This window comes from Typopeltis vanoorti, chromosome 19 (assembly GCF_054136105.1).
Source record: "Typopeltis vanoorti isolate ZY-2024b chromosome 19, IOZ_Tvanoo_1.0, whole genome shotgun sequence".
In the NCBI taxonomy this organism is placed as follows: domain Eukaryota; kingdom Metazoa; phylum Arthropoda; class Arachnida; order Uropygi; family Thelyphonidae; genus Typopeltis; species Typopeltis vanoorti.
The window spans coordinates 97,615,172-97,636,674 of NC_143567.1; the positions used below are offsets into that span (position 1 = coordinate 97,615,172).

Below are 21,503 nucleotides of genomic sequence, written 5' to 3' on the forward strand. Positions count from 1 at the left end.
ATAGCGAGTTTGATCGTCTCATATATGAGAATAAAAGTTGAATTGCAGGATAGAGAAAAGAGCACATCTGAGACCATTTGGTGTGAGATTGAGGCTAGCAGAACAAAATATACCATTGGGTGCTGCTATAGACCAGGTGATGGAAAAGATGGTGGAGATAGTATGCATAAGCAAATAGAAGAAATGAGTGGAAGGAGGGTAATTATTATGGGAGATTTCAACTATGGTGGCATTGATTGGAGGGAGGAGAGGACGCATGGGAGGAAGGAATTGGGTTTTATGCGGTTATTAAGGGATAACTATCTGCAACAGCATGTAATAGAAAATACTAGGGGTCAGAGAGTGCTTGACCTACTAATTGCATCTGAGGATTTGACTGTAACGAATATGACCACATTGCCACCAATTTGTGAGAGTGATCATAGGGTCTTAACTTGGGAGGTGGCTAAAGGTGTGGAATTTACAATTAAGACAGGGTACAGAATTATCGTGCTGGTAAGTATGACAAGTTTAAGAGTTTGATTGGTTCAGTGCCATGGCATGTAAAACTGCAAGGAATGGAGGTTGATAGTGCATGAGAGGCGGTTAAGAAGTGTTTGCAGGCAGGCAATGGCTGACTGTATACCTAGAGTCCGAATAACCAAGTAGGGATTAACACTTTCATTGCCAAGCTGAAATTTGGAATTTCGTGTGGTGGCCAACTTTTTTTTATTTTTTTAATTTAGTTAACGACGTCCACGCGATAACACGTGATCGGCCGTTTGGTGAGAATTCGCATCGCGCGATATCGCGTGTTTGGCAATGAACATGTTAAACGGATGAATAACACCCTTAAGCTTGAGCTGCAAAAAAAGAAACAACTGTGGAGGGAATTTAAGGAGACAGGCAACCTGCAGGCACATGAACGGTATAAAGCTCAGGCCAGAAATGTAACAAATATGGTAAGAAAAGCAAAAGCAGATTATGAAAGAACATTAGCCATGCAGGCTAAAGAGAATCCCAAACAGTTTTTTCGATGTGTTGCAAGTAAAAGAAAAAATGTATATCGCAGAATGATTTTAAAGAATGCCAATGGTAGAGAAGTAACCGAATCAATTGATATAGTAGAATTACTAAGTGAGCACTTTGCAAGAGTATATCATCCTGGTGGTGACATTGCAGAAATGGAAGAACGAACAGCTTATACGGGAATTGTGGTAAATGAAGTGGAGGTGAATAGTCTATTACGAAACCTCAATGTCAATTCATCTGCAGGATTGGATGGTATACCAGCTCGTGTCATACAAGAAGCAGCTAAAGATTTGTCAGTGCCTTTGACTATTTTGTTTAATTTGAGTCTTGGGTCTGGGTTAGTCCCAAGGGGGTGGAAAGAGCGGAAAATAGTTCCACTGCATAAAGGAGGTAGGTTCCAAGATTGCTGTTGAAAATTACCGACCGATCAGCATATCAGGAGTCGATGTCAAGGTTTTGGAGAAAGTAGTCAAGAGAAAAATACAGGAATGGATAGATGTAAATGGGATACTGTATGGGGGACAGCATGATTTTGTGAAGGGTAGATCATGCCTCAGTAACTTGCTCACGTTTTATAACACAGTGACTGCTGAACTGGATAAGGGTAATGGGTTTACAGTGATTCTACTGGACCTTGCTAAGGCCTTTGACAGGATACCACATGGAATTCTAATCAGTAAACTGCAGCATATGGGGATGGATATAGGGTTGGTGAGATTGATAGTAGGGTGGTTGATAGAGATATCAGAGAGTGGTTTATTCAGGAGTAGAGTCCAAAAGATGGCCTGTGACTAGTGGTGTGCCACAGGGTTCTGTTCTTGGATCACTACTTTTCAATTTGTTCATTAACAATATAGGAAAGGATCTAAGAGGAAGTGTTCACTTGTTTGCTGATGATGCAAAGTTGGATAGAGCAATTGTGAGTGCACAGGATGTCAAAATTTTGCACGATGATTTGGATAGTTTGGAGGACTGGGCTAAGGAAAATGGATGTCAATTTAATGTGGCAAAGTGTAAGGTTATGCATTTTGGGGTGAAAAGTTTGCAGCAGTATATCTCATTGGTGGAACCGTACTCCAGGAGATTGATGAGGCTAGGGATTTGGGAGTGTTGGTGGAGAGTGAGTTGAAGTTTAGGGGGCATATTGAAAAAGTGGCTAAATCAGCTGATCAAATCACTTGCTTGCTGAAAAATACTTTAACGAGCAAAGACAAACAGGTTATTGTTCCTCTGTATTGAGCCTTGATAAGACCCCATCTAGACTACTGTGCCGAGATATGGGCGCCAGGGTTTCTTCTCTGTGGCGAGGAGGTGGAGAGGATCCAGTGACGAGTGACCAAGATAATAGCAGGACTGTGGAATGAACTTTATGAGAACAGGTTGAGGATTTGTGGGCTGCAAAAATTTGTTGATAGGCGAAAAAGGGATGATATGATTGAGACATTCAAATTACTGAAAGGTTTCTATAAGATTAATTCAGAAGATATTTTTAAGAATAAGACTGATAATGGGAAGACTATGGGCCATCCATGGAAACTTGGTAAGAGTGTGGTCAGCAAGGGTGTTAGAGCTAGGTTTTTTACTCGGAGAGTGGTAAATGAGTGGAATGAGCTGCCAGAATCTGTTGTGGGTGCCATGACTGTAAATGAGTTCAAGGTGAAGTATGATAGATGCTATGTGAATGTTGAATAGTTGTTCTTGACATGACGTTGGGCCTCCCTCGATGAGTCTAAGGACTTCTTGGAGCTGCCCGTAATAATAATAATAATAATATCCACTAAACCAGCAGTTCCCAAATGGTGGGTCAAGACCTGGCACCGGGTTGCCTAAAATAACTCTCGAAAAACCTAGGTGTTTCGTTTTGGGGTTTTCTTTATTTTACGAAACTCTAAAATACAAGTAAATAGCATTTAATCGGGACTAATGAATAAATAATTTAATTAATAGGGACAAAAAAATGCGCTGCGTCTGCGTCACCATTTCACAGTCTCTTTGTTCGCGGTAAAGTAGCTCAACTAATGGAGAGGCTGCGCGGGGGAAACCGCGCCATAAGCCGAATCGTTTGGGGGTTCTGGCGTTTGTTTTATTCGCCCTCCACGTACTCACTCTGCTTGTTCAGTTGGAGTTAAGCATCGAGAGAGAGCGTATTTTTTTTTTTTTTTTTTTTTTTTATTTACTGATTATGTGTACCTTGCCAGGTGGGTTCGGCTGAACAACCGTAATTATTATGAGTGTTTCTAAATAATTTATTTCATTCTTTCTTCATTTCGCTTGCTATTACCCATTTAACGATGGATAAATGGGTAATAAAACAACAAACAAACAAACAATGTGCCGGTTATAAACTCTTCGATTAGCACCAATGAACAATCGAGTGACATGCAGCCTGGCACAAGTTCTGAGAACAGCACTAACAAACGGCCGCACGATGTGTTTTCTACTACTCTTACAAAAAAGATGTACTGGACCCGACAGTATTCTGAGGATTATATACAATTCGGTTTCATCAAGGGTGCTGATGACAAACCATTATGTGTTATTTGTTGCGGCACTTTCAAACGAGTCCATGAGACCTTCAAAGTTGAAGTGACATTTGGAATTCAAACATCCGAACTACAGTAATAAGCCAATGGATTTCTTCATAAATAAAAAGATTGAACTAATAGCTACCGAGGAAATAATAGCTACCAAGAAGACTATGTCTTCGAATTTTTCTCAGGGAGCTCAGTGTGAAAACCTTGTAATAGCTTCTTATGAAATATAAAAGTTAATTGCTGAAACTGGTTATCCTCATACAGTTGCCGAGAAATTAATAGTTCCAACAATGAAAGTCTTAGCATCTTGAACATTTGATAAAAAACAGGAGAGCCAAGTAAATATGGTGATGCTATCAAATAAAATAGTGAAGTGTAGAATCATGGAGATGGCAGATAATATCGAAGAAACTGTCGTAGGTCATTTAAAAGAGTGCAGTGTTTTTCCTTGAAAGTCGAAGAAAGTATAAATATACTGGACAATGTCAATTTAATGTGTTTTGTGAGATACCATTGTGACAATACAACTCACACAGAATTTCTTTTTTTGTAAACCTCTGACAAGAACAACAGCTGAAGAAATTTTTAATTTGATTGCAAATTACAACAATGAAAAGGGCACTGAATGGAAGAAATGTGTGGGACTGAGTAGCGATGGAGCTCGCGCAATGGCAAGCGAACGTAGTGGACTTTATCTGAAGCTCAAAGCCGTAGCACCAGACTGTGTATGGGTGCATTGTAGCATTCACAGAGAAGCATTGGCCATCAAAAGAATATCATTGCTTTAAATGCAACTATGCAAGAGTGTGTACTATTTATAAAGTTTATAAAATCTCGTCCATTGAATTCAAGAATATTCTCTGTGTTGTGCAAAGAAATGGGGAGTGAACATGAACATCTTTTACACTGCGAGTTGCGATGGCTGTCATGGGGGAATGTTTTAAGAAGACTTATTGAAATGAAGGATGAATTTTTAATGTTCTTAGACCAACATCCTCCAATGGCTAGGGATGTAATATTTGAATTCGAAGACAGTTTTCATGATGTCAATTGGTTAATCAAAGTTGCCTACCTTTGTGACATTTTTGATTTTTTGAATAATTTAAATCCGCCATTACAAGATAGCAATGTAACTGTATTTAAAGTGCAAGAGAAGGTGGAAGCTGCAACAAAAAAAAAAAAAAAAACCATTTGTGGTCCCGTCATGTGGAAGCAGGGAATTACAAATCTTTTACAAAGCTAACGGAATTACAAAAAAGGTTATGAGTTCCATGCGGATGAGATTTCAGCTGGTATCAAGGAACATATGCTAGGAATGCAGGCAAGTCTGAAGGAACATTTCCCCACAATCATCAGCAACAGAGCATGGATAAGAAACCCTTTTACAGTGAATGCAGAATCTGAGACAGAATTGCCGGATACAAATATTGAATCTATAATTGAACTGTTATGTGATACGGCACTCAAAGACATCTTCAACACAATACCACTGATGGATTTTTGGCTGTCTTGCCATCAGAAGTACCCAGTTTTAGCAGAAAAAGCGATAAAAATTCTAATGCCTTTTATCACAACCTATAAGTGTGAAAAAGGCTTTTTAACACTGGTTTTTATAAAAAATAAATATAGAAACTGATTGGAAGTCAAATCGGATTTAAGAATAAACGTGTCATCTTAGGCCTGTGTAGCTCAGTGGAAGTGGTGCTTGCATCCTCTGCGCTTGGCCGCTTGAAGTTAGACCTAGGTTCTAGTCTAGTCGCAGACTAGAGGAACTTTTTCTAAGCCTATCTTCGACCGGTTCCCGAGTTAGTTGATCTCTGGCACAGGCAAGCGGGTTTTTCCTCCCGGAAACTCGGGTTTTTCGTCCCGTAAACTCAAGAAAATCGACCGTAGTACCCACATTATTTCAGACAGTGACATATCTTGTTAAGGTTAGGTACCAAGAGATGGCAGCACTTGTTTGCCAGCCTCTTCATCGGTGGCTGCTATAATTAGTGATAGACATGGGCCAGCTATCTCTGATTGGCTACCGGTGGAGATTGAACTGCCCACTCAGTCTCCAAAAAGCTAGATAGGGTATAAAGGCCTCGCCTACTCCCTATTAGGGAATAAAAGGCGTTAGTTGATTTTTTTTTAACGTATCATCTTTTCCTCCAAACCTGAACTTTCTAGTTAACAAACAACAGCATCACATTTCTCATTAATAAATTACTTGGCTTTAGTTTAATTTCTTTATTAAGAGTAAATGCTTCTTTATTATAATAATAATAAATGAAAACTCCTATATGAACGTTCAAATCTGTTTTATTTTACTTATTGGCCATAAAAATTTTAGTGAGTCACGAAGATGAAGTATTAAAATAACCGGACCATGAAAAAAAAGTTTGGGAAACCTTGCACTAGACCTCAAAGTAGAAAAACTAGTCTAGATACATTCTCTGTTATATAAAAAATACATTCCATAAGGAAAGCGGTCTACCGTTATGAGTTTTGGCGAATAATGACAATAAATTATTATTGCTGGCCTGGTTAGCCATGGGGTTATCATATCTGCTCTCTGGTCAAAAGACTGCATGTTTGAATCCCATCTTGGGCATGGATGTTTGTGAATGTCTTTCACTTTCATACATTCATTCTATACAAGTGTATAAACACTCTCCCCAGATGAAGTGGATCACCATTGAAGAAGAAGGCCAACTCTCCCGCAATGAGAGAGGCATTTACCCAACAGTGGAGAAGATATAGCCTGAGAAAGGAAAAAAAAGTATTCAGAATGTTCTGAATACTGTATTCTGAATACGCAATATTCAGAATTGCGTATGTTCTGAATACATACGCAAAAGTATTCAGAACATACGCAATTTACAGTCGATAGATACTGTTGGTGGTGTGATGTGCGATAGATGTCGTTAATGGTAGTTGTGTGTAGCAGGAGAATTAAGTAGTAAGGGAGAGAGTGAGATGAGATGTGTGTAGCTGAGTGGAATAGATTGTCCTCCTGCAATGAGTCCTTGGACACATTTGGAGGTGTCACGTAATAATAATGGATACGCAAATGCCAGGAGTATCAGAAACAAACGAGTTGATTTCGTTGCTTTATTGAATACGATGTGGCCTAAGATTCTTGATATTAGTGAGATCTGGCTATCAGAATAAGATATGGTAACCGCGATCGAGTGTAATGGGTATACTACTTTTACGAATGACATGAGAGATAGGAGAGGAGAGGTAGTAATACTGATGATAACAAACGACTTAAGTCTTTGAAAACAATGATGGTAATTATGTCCTACGTAGCGGAAAGTTTGAGACTATCTAGTGTGAAGTGAAGCCTAACAAAATGAAGTAAATGGTAGGGTGTTGCCACAGACCTGGAAGTGCAATTGCAGGGCACAAAGAAATGCATCACCAACTTAGCCTTGTGGGTACTAAACTATTGATCATTATGATGTCTTTAATTATCCAAACATTGATTGGGTAGAAGAGAAATTTCATGATAAGAAAGAAGAGGAAATTATTGAACTGTTGCGAGACAACTTTCTTAAGCAGCATGAGAAAGAAGGAACTCAAGGTCAAAGAGTGTTAAGTTCGTTCACAGCGTCAGAAGGGGTCTCTGTTCAGAATACGACTCGTGAAAAGAATATCGTGAGAATAAGAATGAGACGAGTTATGAAATATATAAGTCAGAAAACTAATGAGTATTGTGCGAAAAGCTAAATCGGAGTATCAAAAGAAACTGGCTATGCAAGCTAAAGGCAATCCAAAAGAATTTTATTGTTATGTCGCAAGCAAAACAAAGAATGAATGTGGAAGAATAACTTTATTGAATGCAGGTGGTACTCTGGTGTCAGAAGCTAATGACATTGTTTAATTAATGAGTGCTCACTTTGCTAAGATATATCAACCAGGTGTATGTAACATAGTGCACAGTGCTACTGCTACATTTGATGAGGAGTTAGAGGTGCATAAAAATGAGGTTGAAGAGCTGTTGCATAACCTGGATAAAAATTTGTCAATAGAGACAGATGGAATATTATTATTATTATTATTATTATCATTATTATTATTATGTGACACCTCCAGGGAGTCCAAAGACTCATCGAGGAAGAGTGTGCCAACAACATCGAACGATTGTCGCCCTTCCAAATACTATTCGCGATCAAACTTGCTTAACTTTTTTCGTATGCCATTAGTTGCAGAGGCTTTACCAATCGACCAACCTTTGCTGGCTATCAGCAAGTTTGCTAAAGGAATTTTAGCCGAAATGGCTAGGCCTTTCACATGTTTGTATAACTTGAGTCTCAACTCGGGAATGAAACTGCAGGAATGGAAGGAATGTATAGTTCTTCCATTGTGCAAGGGTGGTGCAAAAACTGATGGGTCCAACTACCGACCTTTCAATATCTCTGGTGTGGTAGTAAAGATTTTAAATAAGTTGGTAAGACCACGCATATGTAACGGGGTAGACAAACAAGTTATACTCTGCAAGGAGAAGCATGGGTTTACTAAAGGAAGGTCATGTTATAGCAATTTGCTCATATTTGGTAACAATGTTAAGGCTGAGTTGGATAAAGGGAATGGATACACTATGATAATATTGGATTTTGTTAAGGCATTTCATGGGATACCATACAAAAAGCTGTTGCATAAAGTGGAGGATATGGGATTGGAATAAAAATTCTTGACTTGGATCGGTGGAGGGTTGACAGACAGATATCAGAAAGTGGCATACAGTGGATGTGAAAGTCACATAGCAAAAGTTGCAAATATCACTCAGAGCACAATTGCAATGTTTAAGCGAACCTTGACGTGTAAGAAGGAACTCATTTTCATCATCATGCCTATCAAAGAATTTAGGCTTAGAGTGGCCTATTCTGGCTTTAGAAGTCATTTGAATCTTTTAAGAGGATGTCCTGGTTTTCTTTTTCCTAATGGCTTGTACTTTAAGGCTTATTTTGGTAATCTTTCTGTTTTCATTCTTTGAACATGTTCCAACCATTTATGTTTATATTTTTTAATTTTTTCTATTACTCATTCCTGGTTTAATTCTTTCATAATTCCTTCATTTCTTTTGTGAACAAACAGAGTATACTTTGCTGTTTTTCTCATAAACTTCATTTCTGCTGTTATTAATCTTTGTTTGTCTTTTTGTTTTATTGTCCAGATTTCACTTCCATACATTAGAACTGGTAGCGCTAATGTATTGTATACTTTTAGTTTGACTTGTTTTTGAACTAGGTTTGGTTTAAATATAGAGTTACTTACACCTGTTATTTTTAAGTATTTTTCAATTTTTACGTTTATATCTTTCTCATTTTCATATGTAATCGTACAACCTAGGTAGTTAAGTGAATTCACCTGTTCTAAAATCTTGTTATCTATTACTATTTTATTTCTTACTGGATCTTGTCCTTTAAAGGCCATCGTTTTTTATTTTTCTGTTGATATTATCATACCATAATCTTCGGCTATCTCATTTAGATTTAAAATAGCTTTCTGTAAGTTATCTTCAGAATTTGTAATTATTATTTGGTAATCGGCAAAAAGGAGAATGTTTAAGTTCACAGTAGGAGAAAGTTTAATACCTTGATGGAAAATTTTATTCCGTTTTATTATTATTTCATTTAGGTAGATATTAAAAACTGTTGCTGAGAGGGGACATACCTGTCCGACTCCTTGGTATATTTCTCTCGTATATGATAGCTCATGATTTAATTCTTATTTGTATCTGGTTATTTTCATATATACTTATGATAGCTTTTAGGATATTATTTGGTATTTCTTTCTTTTAATATGTAACATTTTGCCTCTTTATTAGACCTTAATAGGACCACACCGTTACTGAGTGCAGATCTGGTCTCTCAAGCAGTGGCGTATCCAGAGGGCGGGGGGGGCGGTCCGCCATGGGCACCAAGCTGAATGGGGGCCAAGAGCATGGAATATTATTACAATTCATCATCAAAAGTCGAAGAAGTCTTACAAACGGTAGGGCTAAATGGCCTCGCCTACTCCCCGTGTACGGAAAAAAAATGGCGTTAGCTGATTTTTTTTTTTTTATTAATGCACTAACTGACAGGCAACACAAATTGATAAAAGACACACTGGAACTCAGTCAAGAATTTAATTCCCTAAAACTACAATAGGAAGTTTTAAATCAACAACAACATAAAGAATACCTTGTCGTAAACGGTCTTCCAAAAACTGTATCCACAGAAAATCTCAGAGACGTAGTTTTAAAGTTAGGACAAGCAATTGACATCCCTTACAGCATAATGACATTCAGACCATAAATCGGATTCCCAGAAAGAACAAAAAACAAAGCTTGCCACGACCAGCACCAGTCATAATTCGTCTGACAAGCAAGGCTACAAGAGACAATCTCATAAAAGCCAGCAGACTGAAAAAAAAAAAACATTTGTCAAGGATTTAAATGCATCGCAAGACAATAAGCCAATCTTTCTATCTGAGTATTTAACACCTTTCAATCAGAATCTTTTGAACCAAGCAAGAAAAGAAAAAACAGAAAAAAGTATCAATTTTTGTGGATCAAAGACGGCAAAATATTCTTGAGATAGTCAGAGACTTCAAAGTCTATACAAATAAAAAGCTCGGAAGATATAGATAGGTTGCCTGAGTGAAACAAAAGACTCCAACTTAGTTCAAAAAGAAGATCTCAACACAACAAAAATGAACGTGAGCCATCATATTGATGTAATTACACCAGAATACATCAGTAATTGTACTTTAGAATCGCTTGATGCATGGAAACAACACACAGTACAAGCGAGAGGTCTCTCAATCTTGCATATTAACATCAGAAGCATCCGAAAACATTGGTTATTGTTACAGACTTATCTGAGGAATTACACTGATATTATTGATATATTGATTCTAACAGAAGTATCCATAACTAATGACGAAGCGACTGCTTTCCAAATTCCAGGCTTTCAACAACATACATAGATCATGCCGCCAAACAAAAAGAGGGGGTGGAATATTAATATTTATCAAACATAAATTAATAGCAAAAGAAACGGCCTATCAATTTGAGCATACTGAAATCCTTTGCCTCAAAATCACTAATACTACCAATAAACAGCATCCCATAATACTAAATGCTATTTACAGGCAACTAAACATGATAAAATTCTTGCACGAACTCAATTGCTAGTTTTCACGCCAAAAAATATGCTCAATCGAATACTTAATAATAATTGGCGACATAAACATAAATATTGCAAACGAAAACCAGAACAACACTGTACAATGCCTAGACACGCTATCCATGTATAATCTAATACTAACAATAACATCATGTACTAGAGAAGAAATATTCGGAAATACTTGAATACTATCACTGCCTCCTGTCTAGATCATATAAACTTCCGAGCACCACTAAACAGTTACACTGCATCAGTCATAAAGTGCAAAGTAGCAGACCATTACTTCGCCGCTCTAAACCTGCACACCATGACAATATCCATGCAATGTCCCACAGAAGAAAGCGACAGAAAACAATAATAGACAAAGAAATAATCAACCACGAAATAAGAAAAACAGACGGGGAACACCTGGCTTCAGATTCAGCAGATATCTTATAACAACAACATTAAATTCACACTGAAGGAAATATATAAGAAAGCTCCAAAGAATGTCAGAATTCGTTCAAAAACAACACAAAATCCTTGAATAACACAAAACTTAATCCTAGAAATACACAGAAAGAACGCTTTATGGAAAGAATTAAAGCGATATCGAAATAATACAGCTTTAAAAACTGAATATAAGATAACAAGGAATCGCCTTACAACACAAATCAGAAATGCAAAAAGAAGCTACTACAGAGACAAACTAACCTCTGCACAAAACATGAAACAAACCTGGTATCTGATCAATGAGATGCTAGATTGTATTCCAAACACCACCGCCTCCGAAACAAGAAAACACGGCTTCATGAAAGATGCAAAACCTATCCAACAACTAGCAAATGACTTTAACCAATACTTTGCAGACTCCATCCAAGAACTGTTCAGAAATATTCCCCAAATCACATTTTATGATTGGGGGAATATTTGAACCTCAATCTCCACTTGGACCACAATCAAAACAGACATTATGGTTCCCAACCATAAAAGAAGCAGAACTTCTCTTTGCAATACATCAAATCAAAAACAAAGGCCCAGGAATTGATAGTATAATACCTAAGGATATCAAGCAACATGCAACTAGCTTAAGTCCTATCCTACTAAAATTAATAAATAAAATATTTAAAACAGGACAGATACCAAGTATACTAAAGACCGCCATAATCACACCCATATACAAACATGGAAAAAGAAATTTAATCAGCAATTAGAGATCCATAGCAACTTTACCAATTATCAATCAAATTATGGAGCGGATAATACTGAAGAAACTCACAGCATACATAGAGCCCTTTTATATTATCCCCAAAACACAATATGGTTTTCAGAAAAATAAGGGAACAACATCTCTCTTGGAAGTCTTTACAGACATAATTAATACCGCCTTAGACAAAAACAAAATTGCCATGGTAGTCTTTATTGATCGAACTAAAGCATTCGATACACTCACACATCAAACCTTGTTAGAAAAGCTGAGGCATTGGAATAGACGGGCCTCTGCACAGGCGGTTTACAAACTACCTTCAAAATAGAAAGCATATCACACGTATCGGGTCAAACCAAAGCAGAGAGCTACCAGTAACCTGTGGAGTACCACAATGAGCTGTACTCTCCCCAACTCTATTCAACATTTACATGCACGATATTAATCAGCTACCTCTCAAAGGTAAGATATTCCAATAAACAGACGATACAGCTATAATATCCATCCATAATAACGCAAGCATATCCCAAACAAATATGCAACATGACATAAATCTGATCACAGACTGGCTCACGAAAAACTCCATACACCTAAACTCAAAAAAGACAAAATTAATGATATTCAGAAATCCACTGACTCGACCAGTTGATAACAAATATATAACCATCCAACATCCACTTTCCAACATAAGTGTTGAATGACGCGATTTTGATGAGAACGGACGTGTTATACTTTAGACTGAGCCTTATTACATTGTATACAAGGATTCTCAGTAATATCACATTGCACTGGTGCTAACACAGTGTGATTCCTACTGTTTCCCCCTCTGCACGAAATGTGCAAGAGGTCAAATGTCCGATAGGCCCCACCCGCAATAAGGACCAGTGGTGGTATTAAGGTTTTATAGGGAGGTAGGTTTCTAAACTGTGGCCAAGTGAGATATTGATATCTCACTTGGCCACATCATCCTTTTCCCCAATTAGTACGTTCTAAGAAGACTTTGCTAGTAGACCAACTCAGTCTACAGGACATTTGCTGGCAGGCTTCAAGCCCAGCGGGATTATACACTGCTAGTAGTCCGTATAAGTCTACAGGATACTTTGCTGGCAGGCTCCTGGCCCTGCGGGATTATTATACTGCTATTAACCGATTTCTGCTGGCAGAAAATCGCCAATTTGACATGGACAACATCAAGGATCAGATCCAGATCCTTAACAAGGAGCAGTCTCTAGAGGTACTCAAACTCATAATAAGCAAGTTAGAGTCTGACTGGCCAGGATTTATAAAGGAATATATTCACTCTAATGATCAGGATGGAGAGGAGGAGGAGAATGAGATCTCACAAGAGGATCTCAGTGCTGCTGTCACCAAAATCCCACTGTCAAAACATCTCTCAAGGGGAGCACTCTAACAAAAGAATAAGAACAACAGAAGACCAGATGGATGAAGACATACCAACAATAGAAGTCCCAAGGAACACCGAAGAGGTTCCACCAGTAATACTAACGGACAAGGACAAATGGACTACTGTCACAACAGCCCTTAGGGAACACAAAAGTGCATATTCCTAGGCTAAAAATCAAGATTAATGGATAAAAAGAGTCTTCCATATCACACTTTTGCTTTACCCAGTGAGAAGAATCTCAAGGTTGTGCTTCGCGGAGTGACCGAGGGTGTCACTTGTGAAGAAATCACCACTGATCTTACGAGTCGGAGCCTAACACCAGTGAAAGTGAGCAGGATGCTCAGGGCAGATAAACGGCCAATCCACTGGTACTCATAGAAATTGATAAGACACAGAAAGAGATTTATGAACTAACAGCGATCTGTGGCCTCAGAATTTCTACTGAACCACTAAGGAAGAAGTCACCAGCTGGGCAGTGCCATAGGTGCCAAAGGTTTGGCCATGCCCAAAAACTTTGCAAGGCAAATTACAAGTGTTTAAAATGTGGCGAGGGCCACCAGACCGTCATGTGTACAAAACCAAGATCCACTCCAGCTAAATGCGCCAATTGTGGAGGACCTCACCCTGCAAACTACAAGGGATGCATTACACACCCAAATAACCGAAGGTTACGAAAAACTACCCTTCCAACACAGTTCAGTGATGCTCAAGCCAGCCATGCTAGTCACACCCCAGTCCAAACTATCTCCAGCCCAACAACTCAAGAAAGGAAACAAATGCCTAAAACTTATGCAGAGGCAGCACGAATAAAGGCTACTCCATCTCATAACCATATAGGCTCAAATCTAACATCAGTACTAACTGCCTCACTAGCTACCATGGTACAAGAATTCAGTATGACAAATCCTTTGCCGCCCTCCACGAAAAGATTCCTACAAGGTACCCACTCAATTCTGACAGCCCTCAACAATGCATAGAAGAAAATTCCATCCCAACTTTCTCGTGATCACTGCATGGAATGCCAACGGACTCAAAAACAAAATTCTAGAACTGCAAGAATTCTCTCACAGGCATAATCCTGACATAATACTGATGAATGAGACACATCTCAGACCAGCTAATAATCCCAAATTATGGAACTATACTATGTACAAAACAGATAGACTCACCAGCAGCAGAAGAGGAACAGCTATATACATTAAAAACTACCTAAGCCACAATGTTCTGACCAATCCCCAAACCAAGAACCTAGAGATAACAGGCATTGAAGTTAATACCAACAATGCTGGCAATATCAAAATCTATGCTGTATATAATCCACCCAGCATTCCATTGCTGGTATCTGACTTGGACTCCATCATCATGGCTGGTGACTTTAATGCCAAACATACAGCCTGGCATAGCTCCACAATCAACGACAAAGGTCGAACTCTAAACCATTACTCAACGCAACATTCTATTGTTGTAACTTGATCCACAGAGCCCACCCATCACAGCTCAAGTGGAAGTTCAGATGTACTTGACATAATCGTCCTCAAAAACATCAGATACCAATATCAGCTGGAAACAATAAATGAACTTTCGTCAGATCACAACCCTATTCTGCTTCAACTTGGTACACAAGAACAATTCTCCTCTCCCCACTCTTTCATATCTTCGAACAAACTCTCCAGAATCCTACCTGATTACATTGGCCCAGGCCCTACTATTCACACTAAAGAGGAGATAGAAATGGCTGCAAACAACTTTACCAGTCAAACCAAAAATGCAATAAAGTCAATTACCCAAACTACAGTCTTTCACCCTAGTGGACGGATCCCCGAGGAAATCATGGATTTAATTAGACAGAAAAACAAAACCAGAAAGAGGTATCATAACACAAGAGCCCCTCAAGATAAAGCAAATTTGAATAAATTAAACAGACAAGTCCGTGAAGCCCTCCAAAAACATCGAAACCAAGAATGGGAATCTAAGCTAACGAAATTAAACCCTGAAGACAACTCCATATGGAAGTTTCTGAGAACCTTCCACACTAAAAGACAACTTGTACCCCCAATTCAAACCACGAAAGGAATAGCTCACACTGACAAGGAAAAGGCAGAGGCTCTGGCCGACAGCTTGGCAACTCAATGCAACCCCTCATATGAAACTTTGAACATCAATCTCATCTACAAGATTCACTGCCGAGTTAGGCAGGCCATAACACAACAAAAAGATGACCTAGAACCTCTCACACCTACTCCTCCAACAGAAGTTATAAACATTATAACCCACTTGAATCACAATAAAGCTCCATATTCAGATGGAATTACAAACAGAATAATTAAACTACTCCCAGAAAAGCCATTGTACATCTAGTCAACATAATTAATGCCATCCTCAGACTCCAGTATTTCCCATTAACATGGAAAATAGCAGATGTCACACCAATCAAAAAGATGGGAAAAAACGCTCAATTCCCTGAAAGCTACAGACCTATCAGTCTTTTGTCTAACCTTGGAAAGATCGCAGAAAAAGTTGTCTTTACTAGGCTTGAATCACAAACGGACCAACTACATATAATCCCAAATGAGCAATTTGGATTCAGAAAAAACCACTCCACCGTTCAGCAGATCCACAGGCTGATCGAATACATCTCTGAAGGCTTCAACCGGAACCTTCATACAATTACAGTCTTTTTAGATGCTGCAAAGGCTTTTGATAAGGTGTGGCATCAGGGTCTTCTCTACAAGCTCATCACATTCAATATTCCTATTAATCTAGTTAAAATAATTCACTCTTACCTCAGAGACAGATACATGCAAGTCAAAATAAATGAAACTGTATCAACCAGACACAAGGTTCTGGCAGGAGTGCCACAGGGCTCACTCTTATCCCCCTTGCTGTTTTCTATCTATATTGCTGATATCCCTCAAAACCCAAGCTCAACAATCACTGTATTATATGCTGATGACACTGCATTATTAGCAAGATCTCTCAGCGCCAAACTAGCTATCAAGAGACTCCAAAGCAGCATTCACACGTTGGAAAGATGGTTGATGGATTGGAGAATTCAAACCAATCCACAGAAGAGCTCAGCCATACTGTTCACTAGGAAAAAAGCCTCAAATCAAGGAAGATATACATTTACTAGGTGTTAAAATCTTATGGCAGAATACAGTCAAATATCTCGGAGTAATTCTGGATTAAAAAACTACAATTCACCAACCATATAGAACACATAAGTTCAAAGATATCCAAAGCAATAGCGCAGCTCTACCCCACGATCAACAGAAAAAGTAAATTCGATACTCAGAATAAACTGCTCATATACAAGATGGTAATACGCCCAGTCATAACTTACGCATCTCCTGCGTGGAGTCATACTTCGAAAACAAATATTCAAAAGCTGCAGAGAATACAAAACAAATGTCTGAGAATGAGTTTGGATGCTCCGTGGTTTATCAGAAACTCCCAAATTCACAGAGACGTCAACATTCCCTACATCACATCTCTCCTTCATGACCTAGTTGAAAAGGTCTTCATTAAGACAATTAATCATCCGAATCCACTGATCAAGCAAGCTTCCGACTATAATGAAGCAGATTTCTGCAAATACAAGAGACCCAAATCAATTCTATGCTCAGCTGAACACAGTTAATCTCACTGTCCTTTCAGGGCAAGCTTAAAGCTCAATAATTCTCCACCCAAAGAACTTACCTTTTCAAATGGAGGGGAATATGAAAAGCATTTATGCTTCACCCATCAAAGCAGTATCGTTCTGTGTTCTGCTTTCCAACATAAAAAACACACAGAACAGCAAAACCACTACAATCACTCAGGTTGAAACAATGCGATACCTTGGAATTTACTTCGATGCAGATATGAACTGGAATAGCCACATAAACCATCTACACAACAAACTCCGAACAATAACTGGCAAACTCTACAGGTTAAAAGACATAGTTCTCACACGTCTAAAAACACTAATATACAAAGCACTATGCCAAAATATAATAAGATACGCTATAACAAAGTATGCATTCTGTGCACCCTACAAACTAAATAGATTAATGTCGCTACAGTACAAAATGATAAAAGTGATCTTTTGGGAATAAAGAGACAATAACGACTTTATATACGCTGCAATGTCAGAACACAAAATACTGACAGCAAAACATTTATGTCACTATGCAGCTTTGCTAAAACATTATTTCGATGCCAACTACATGACAGTCAGAAATATATACAATATAACAAGACCCCAGACAACTAATTATATCACATATAAATACAATAATCACTACGGAAAGGCCACGCAAAACTTCTACATCCAATAAATAAACAAATTACCTTTTGAATACAGAAATCTTACAAACTACAATAGCCTGAAAAGAGCTCTAAGGACATACTATGAACAAAAAACTCGTACCCAAAATACCATACAAACGCAATGAAACACAATATATTCGTTCAGGCTTCCAGTTCAGCGATGCATCAAGACATTCTAAGTTGTCCTGGTGTGCGTGCGAACTTCTCAATCAACGGCTGCAGCGGAAATCAAGCCAATTAAACATAGATTTGATTTCATAGCTTCCCAACACAGCAAATATACCAATTAATAATAACTGATGGCATCCTCAGATAAGCTCACAAATGAGCTTCGAGGATGAAAGCTGAGAAAATATATCTCATCTCATCGAAATGAAAAAAAAAAAATTAATTAAATAAATGTATCAAATGTAATTTACATGTAATGTAATGTAATGTAGATATCACATGTAAATAAATGTATGTAACGTTGTATCATATGTAATGATAAGTATGTAATGAATATATCATATGTTATAAATTATTATAATTATTATTGCGAAAAAAATTATTATTATTATCAGAATACATGAATGTATCAAATGTAAAGAAATGTATGTAATGTTGTATCATACATAATCAAAACTATGTAATGTATGAAAAATTTTGTATCATTTTCAGTTCTTAAAAATTATTTAATATTATTGATATTCTTAAATAATTTTTTTAAAAATTTGGTGCTAAATACGACATACATATACAATATGTAGATAGCTAATTCGAATTCAAATCAAAACCCGCGAATTTTGTTTAGTTACTTTTGTATTATTGCAATTTCAAATCTAGAGGGCGTATAACATTCAGGAATTCATGGTTTTAAGACAGAAACACTTCGTGACTTTGAATTTTCATTCAAACCAATAAACTTGACTATTTTAAAATTTAAAATTTTATTGTTTTAAAGCAAATCAAAGCAAGGCGAAGACCAGTGGAACAATTTCATAATAAAATCACACATTATTTATCCAAACGTATAAGTGTACACATTCGTATTTTTGTTTATAGTAGGTGATAGAATACTGTGTGTTGAAAATAGGCCGATTATAAACAAACTTGGAAGAAGAAGTATTTTTGTGTTTGTACTACATAGCAGATACAGTCGTAAGTACAGTTTTTAAAAGTACAAATTAAAAACTTTTCCTACTATTATTTGTTGATTTGCTTCTGATCGATACAATCTATACTAGTCAAACACTAATCAAACCCTATATAAAAAATTATAGAAATATGAAACGACAAAGACCAAGTTGATATAAAAGAAGAAAATTTTAAAAAAATGAAAGAAGCAACTGTTACAAATATGTCGGGAGCTATTATAAAATACATAATGCCAGCGACATCAGTTTCAACCATAGCAGGTTAAATAAAAGAAATAGTGGCTGAAGAATGGCAAGAAATGGAAGATACTTTGGAACAAATAGTTCAGCAGGATAAGAAAAATATTGATGATGAAAAGAATATTGAACTCAATACGACAGAAGCAATAGAACAACGAGTAAAGAATGTCAATAGTAAGGAAATGGAACGGACAAATACAAATGAAATATTCTGCGGTGTTGCTGCTTGGTCAATCCCAGTACCAGATGAAATTAAAATTGATATTATTAAGCAAGGAAGTGAAGTGTTTTAAAATAAAGATGGACCTTTTGATCCAACAGATAGATCTGGAATACGAATTAAAGGAGATCGTCGCCAACTTACAAAATCATGGTTTCATAAAGAACTACCGAATGGCGAAAATGTTCTTAGAACTTGGATGGATTATTCTCAGACGGCAAAAAAATTATACTGTTTTTGTTGCCGTTTATTTGCCTGCTGCGATACAACTAGAGTATCGAGTTTTGTGAATGGTTTTAATAAATGGTGGAAATTACATCCAGAGATATCGCAACATGAAACTTCGGAATAACATCTTAATTGCTTAGAAATGTGGAAAACCTTAGCAACAAGGTTCAAATTGAATAAGAGTATGGATCAAGTCATTCGAGATCAAATTATTAAGGAAAAGACAAGAATGAAGGATGTTTTGAAGAGAGTTTTGGATGGAATTCTCTTTTTAGCTCGTCAAAATCTTCCTCTTCGAGGTCATAGAGAAGATTCGTCAGCGACAAATAAAGGAAATTTTTTGGAGTTAATTCAGTTTCTATCTCATTATGACCCTGTTCTAAATGAACATTTAGTAAGACCGAACATTCTGCTTTACATAATAGGATATACAACTCATACTTTTCTCCTAGAATCTAAAATGAATTCATAAATTTACTTGGAAACCATGTAAAAGACAAAATATTGGCGGACATAAAAAAAGGCTAAATATTACGGCATCCTTTTCGACAATACTCCTGATGTATCTCACATGGATCAAATGTGTGAAGTTATCAGATATGTGCACATCGAAAATGGAAAAGTTGAAGTAAGGAGTCATTCTTAGGTTTTGTTTTTTTTCTATCTCAGGAAAAAATGCAAATGATATTACTTCTGACATTCTGAAGAAATTAGAAAAGGACACACTTGACATCAGCCATTGCCGTAGCCAAGGATATGATAATGCTGCAACTATGTCAGGAATTCATGGTGGAGTTCAACGTAAAATAAAAAGTATCAATTCTAAAGCGTTATTTATGCCATGTGCAAATCATTCACTTAATCTTTGTGGAGTTCATGCTTTTGGAAGCATTTCTACTTGTGTAATATTTTTTGCAGTTCTAGAAAAATATATATATTTTTTTTTCAAGTTCAACTCACTGTTGGAAAGTATTGAAGGAAAATGTAGGACTAGCATTAAAAAGATTATCAGACACAAGATGGAGTGCTCACTATGAAGCAGTTCATACAGCAAGATATAATATCGAAAAGTTGATTTTAAGTTTAGCACTATGTGATTCTTGTTGGAAGATGTTGGTCTTCCACTTCAAGAGGAGGTGAGAAGATCAGTGTCTGTGTGCCTCAATCATAGCCCTCACAAGGGGGGGCTGACAGGGTTCTAGCCTGGGGGGTCAGGAATTAGGGGGCCCGTCTTGTCGGGTAGGCTAGTTAAGTGAGACTAACAAAAGAAAAAAGAAACTTTATAAAATATGAATGAATATGTGTCGAGAGGGACTACAAGCTTTTGCAATCATTTCCAACCCATTATCCATCTTTTCAGTCTTATGGTTACTCTTCTGAACTTCAAATTCAAAAGGATTTACTTTAGTTTTCGGTTTTCGTTCGCCCATCTCGCCTTCTATGTACGCCGTCGTTTCAATGCCGACGCTGCGTCGATGTTACCGGCATACTACCCTACCGGTGTCTACGGTGCGTATGCTACGGATGCTGAGAGAAATTTACTTTATTCCAGGGGCGAATGTTGGTCTTGAAATTCACGCTTGCTCTTGTTATCATTCAGGGAGTGAGAGGTGTGACTGAAGTCTGATTAAATGGTCAGTAATTCATTATTCATTCTGAATAATGAATTACTGGCCATTTAAAACTATATATTTAGAAATGTATGTACATTTAATCATACAAATACAACATTAATTTTACAAATGATATTCTCTTATTTAAATTAAAGGGATATTAAATCCCGCATTGTTTTAAAACCGAATAAGAAACTCAAAGATTGGGATCAGAGAGTTTCATGCCGAATATAGTATAGTAAACTATAAAAGTATCGGCGACTACTAGCGTGAGCTAATGCACGTAGTCCAAGTACATAGTACAAACTCGGGCAACTCGCAGCAAAAGTGGTAAAGTTCTGATTGCTATTCTTGGTACTTTCCATAATGTAAAACACATTTCCTAGGAAATGTATGCTGTTATCACATTATGGTGGGAGGTCACTACTCAGACGGGTTTCAGTCTTTATTGAGGCT

General features: G+C 37.3%; 1 protein-coding gene across 1 annotated transcript in view; it reads right to left on the bottom strand.

Moving 5' to 3' along the window:
* Window positions 1-21,503, bottom strand: part of LOC150096380 (polycystin-2-like) — a 286,011-nt gene that overhangs the window by 212,312 nt on the left and 52,196 nt on the right. The gene's annotated exons all lie outside the window — the stretch shown is intronic.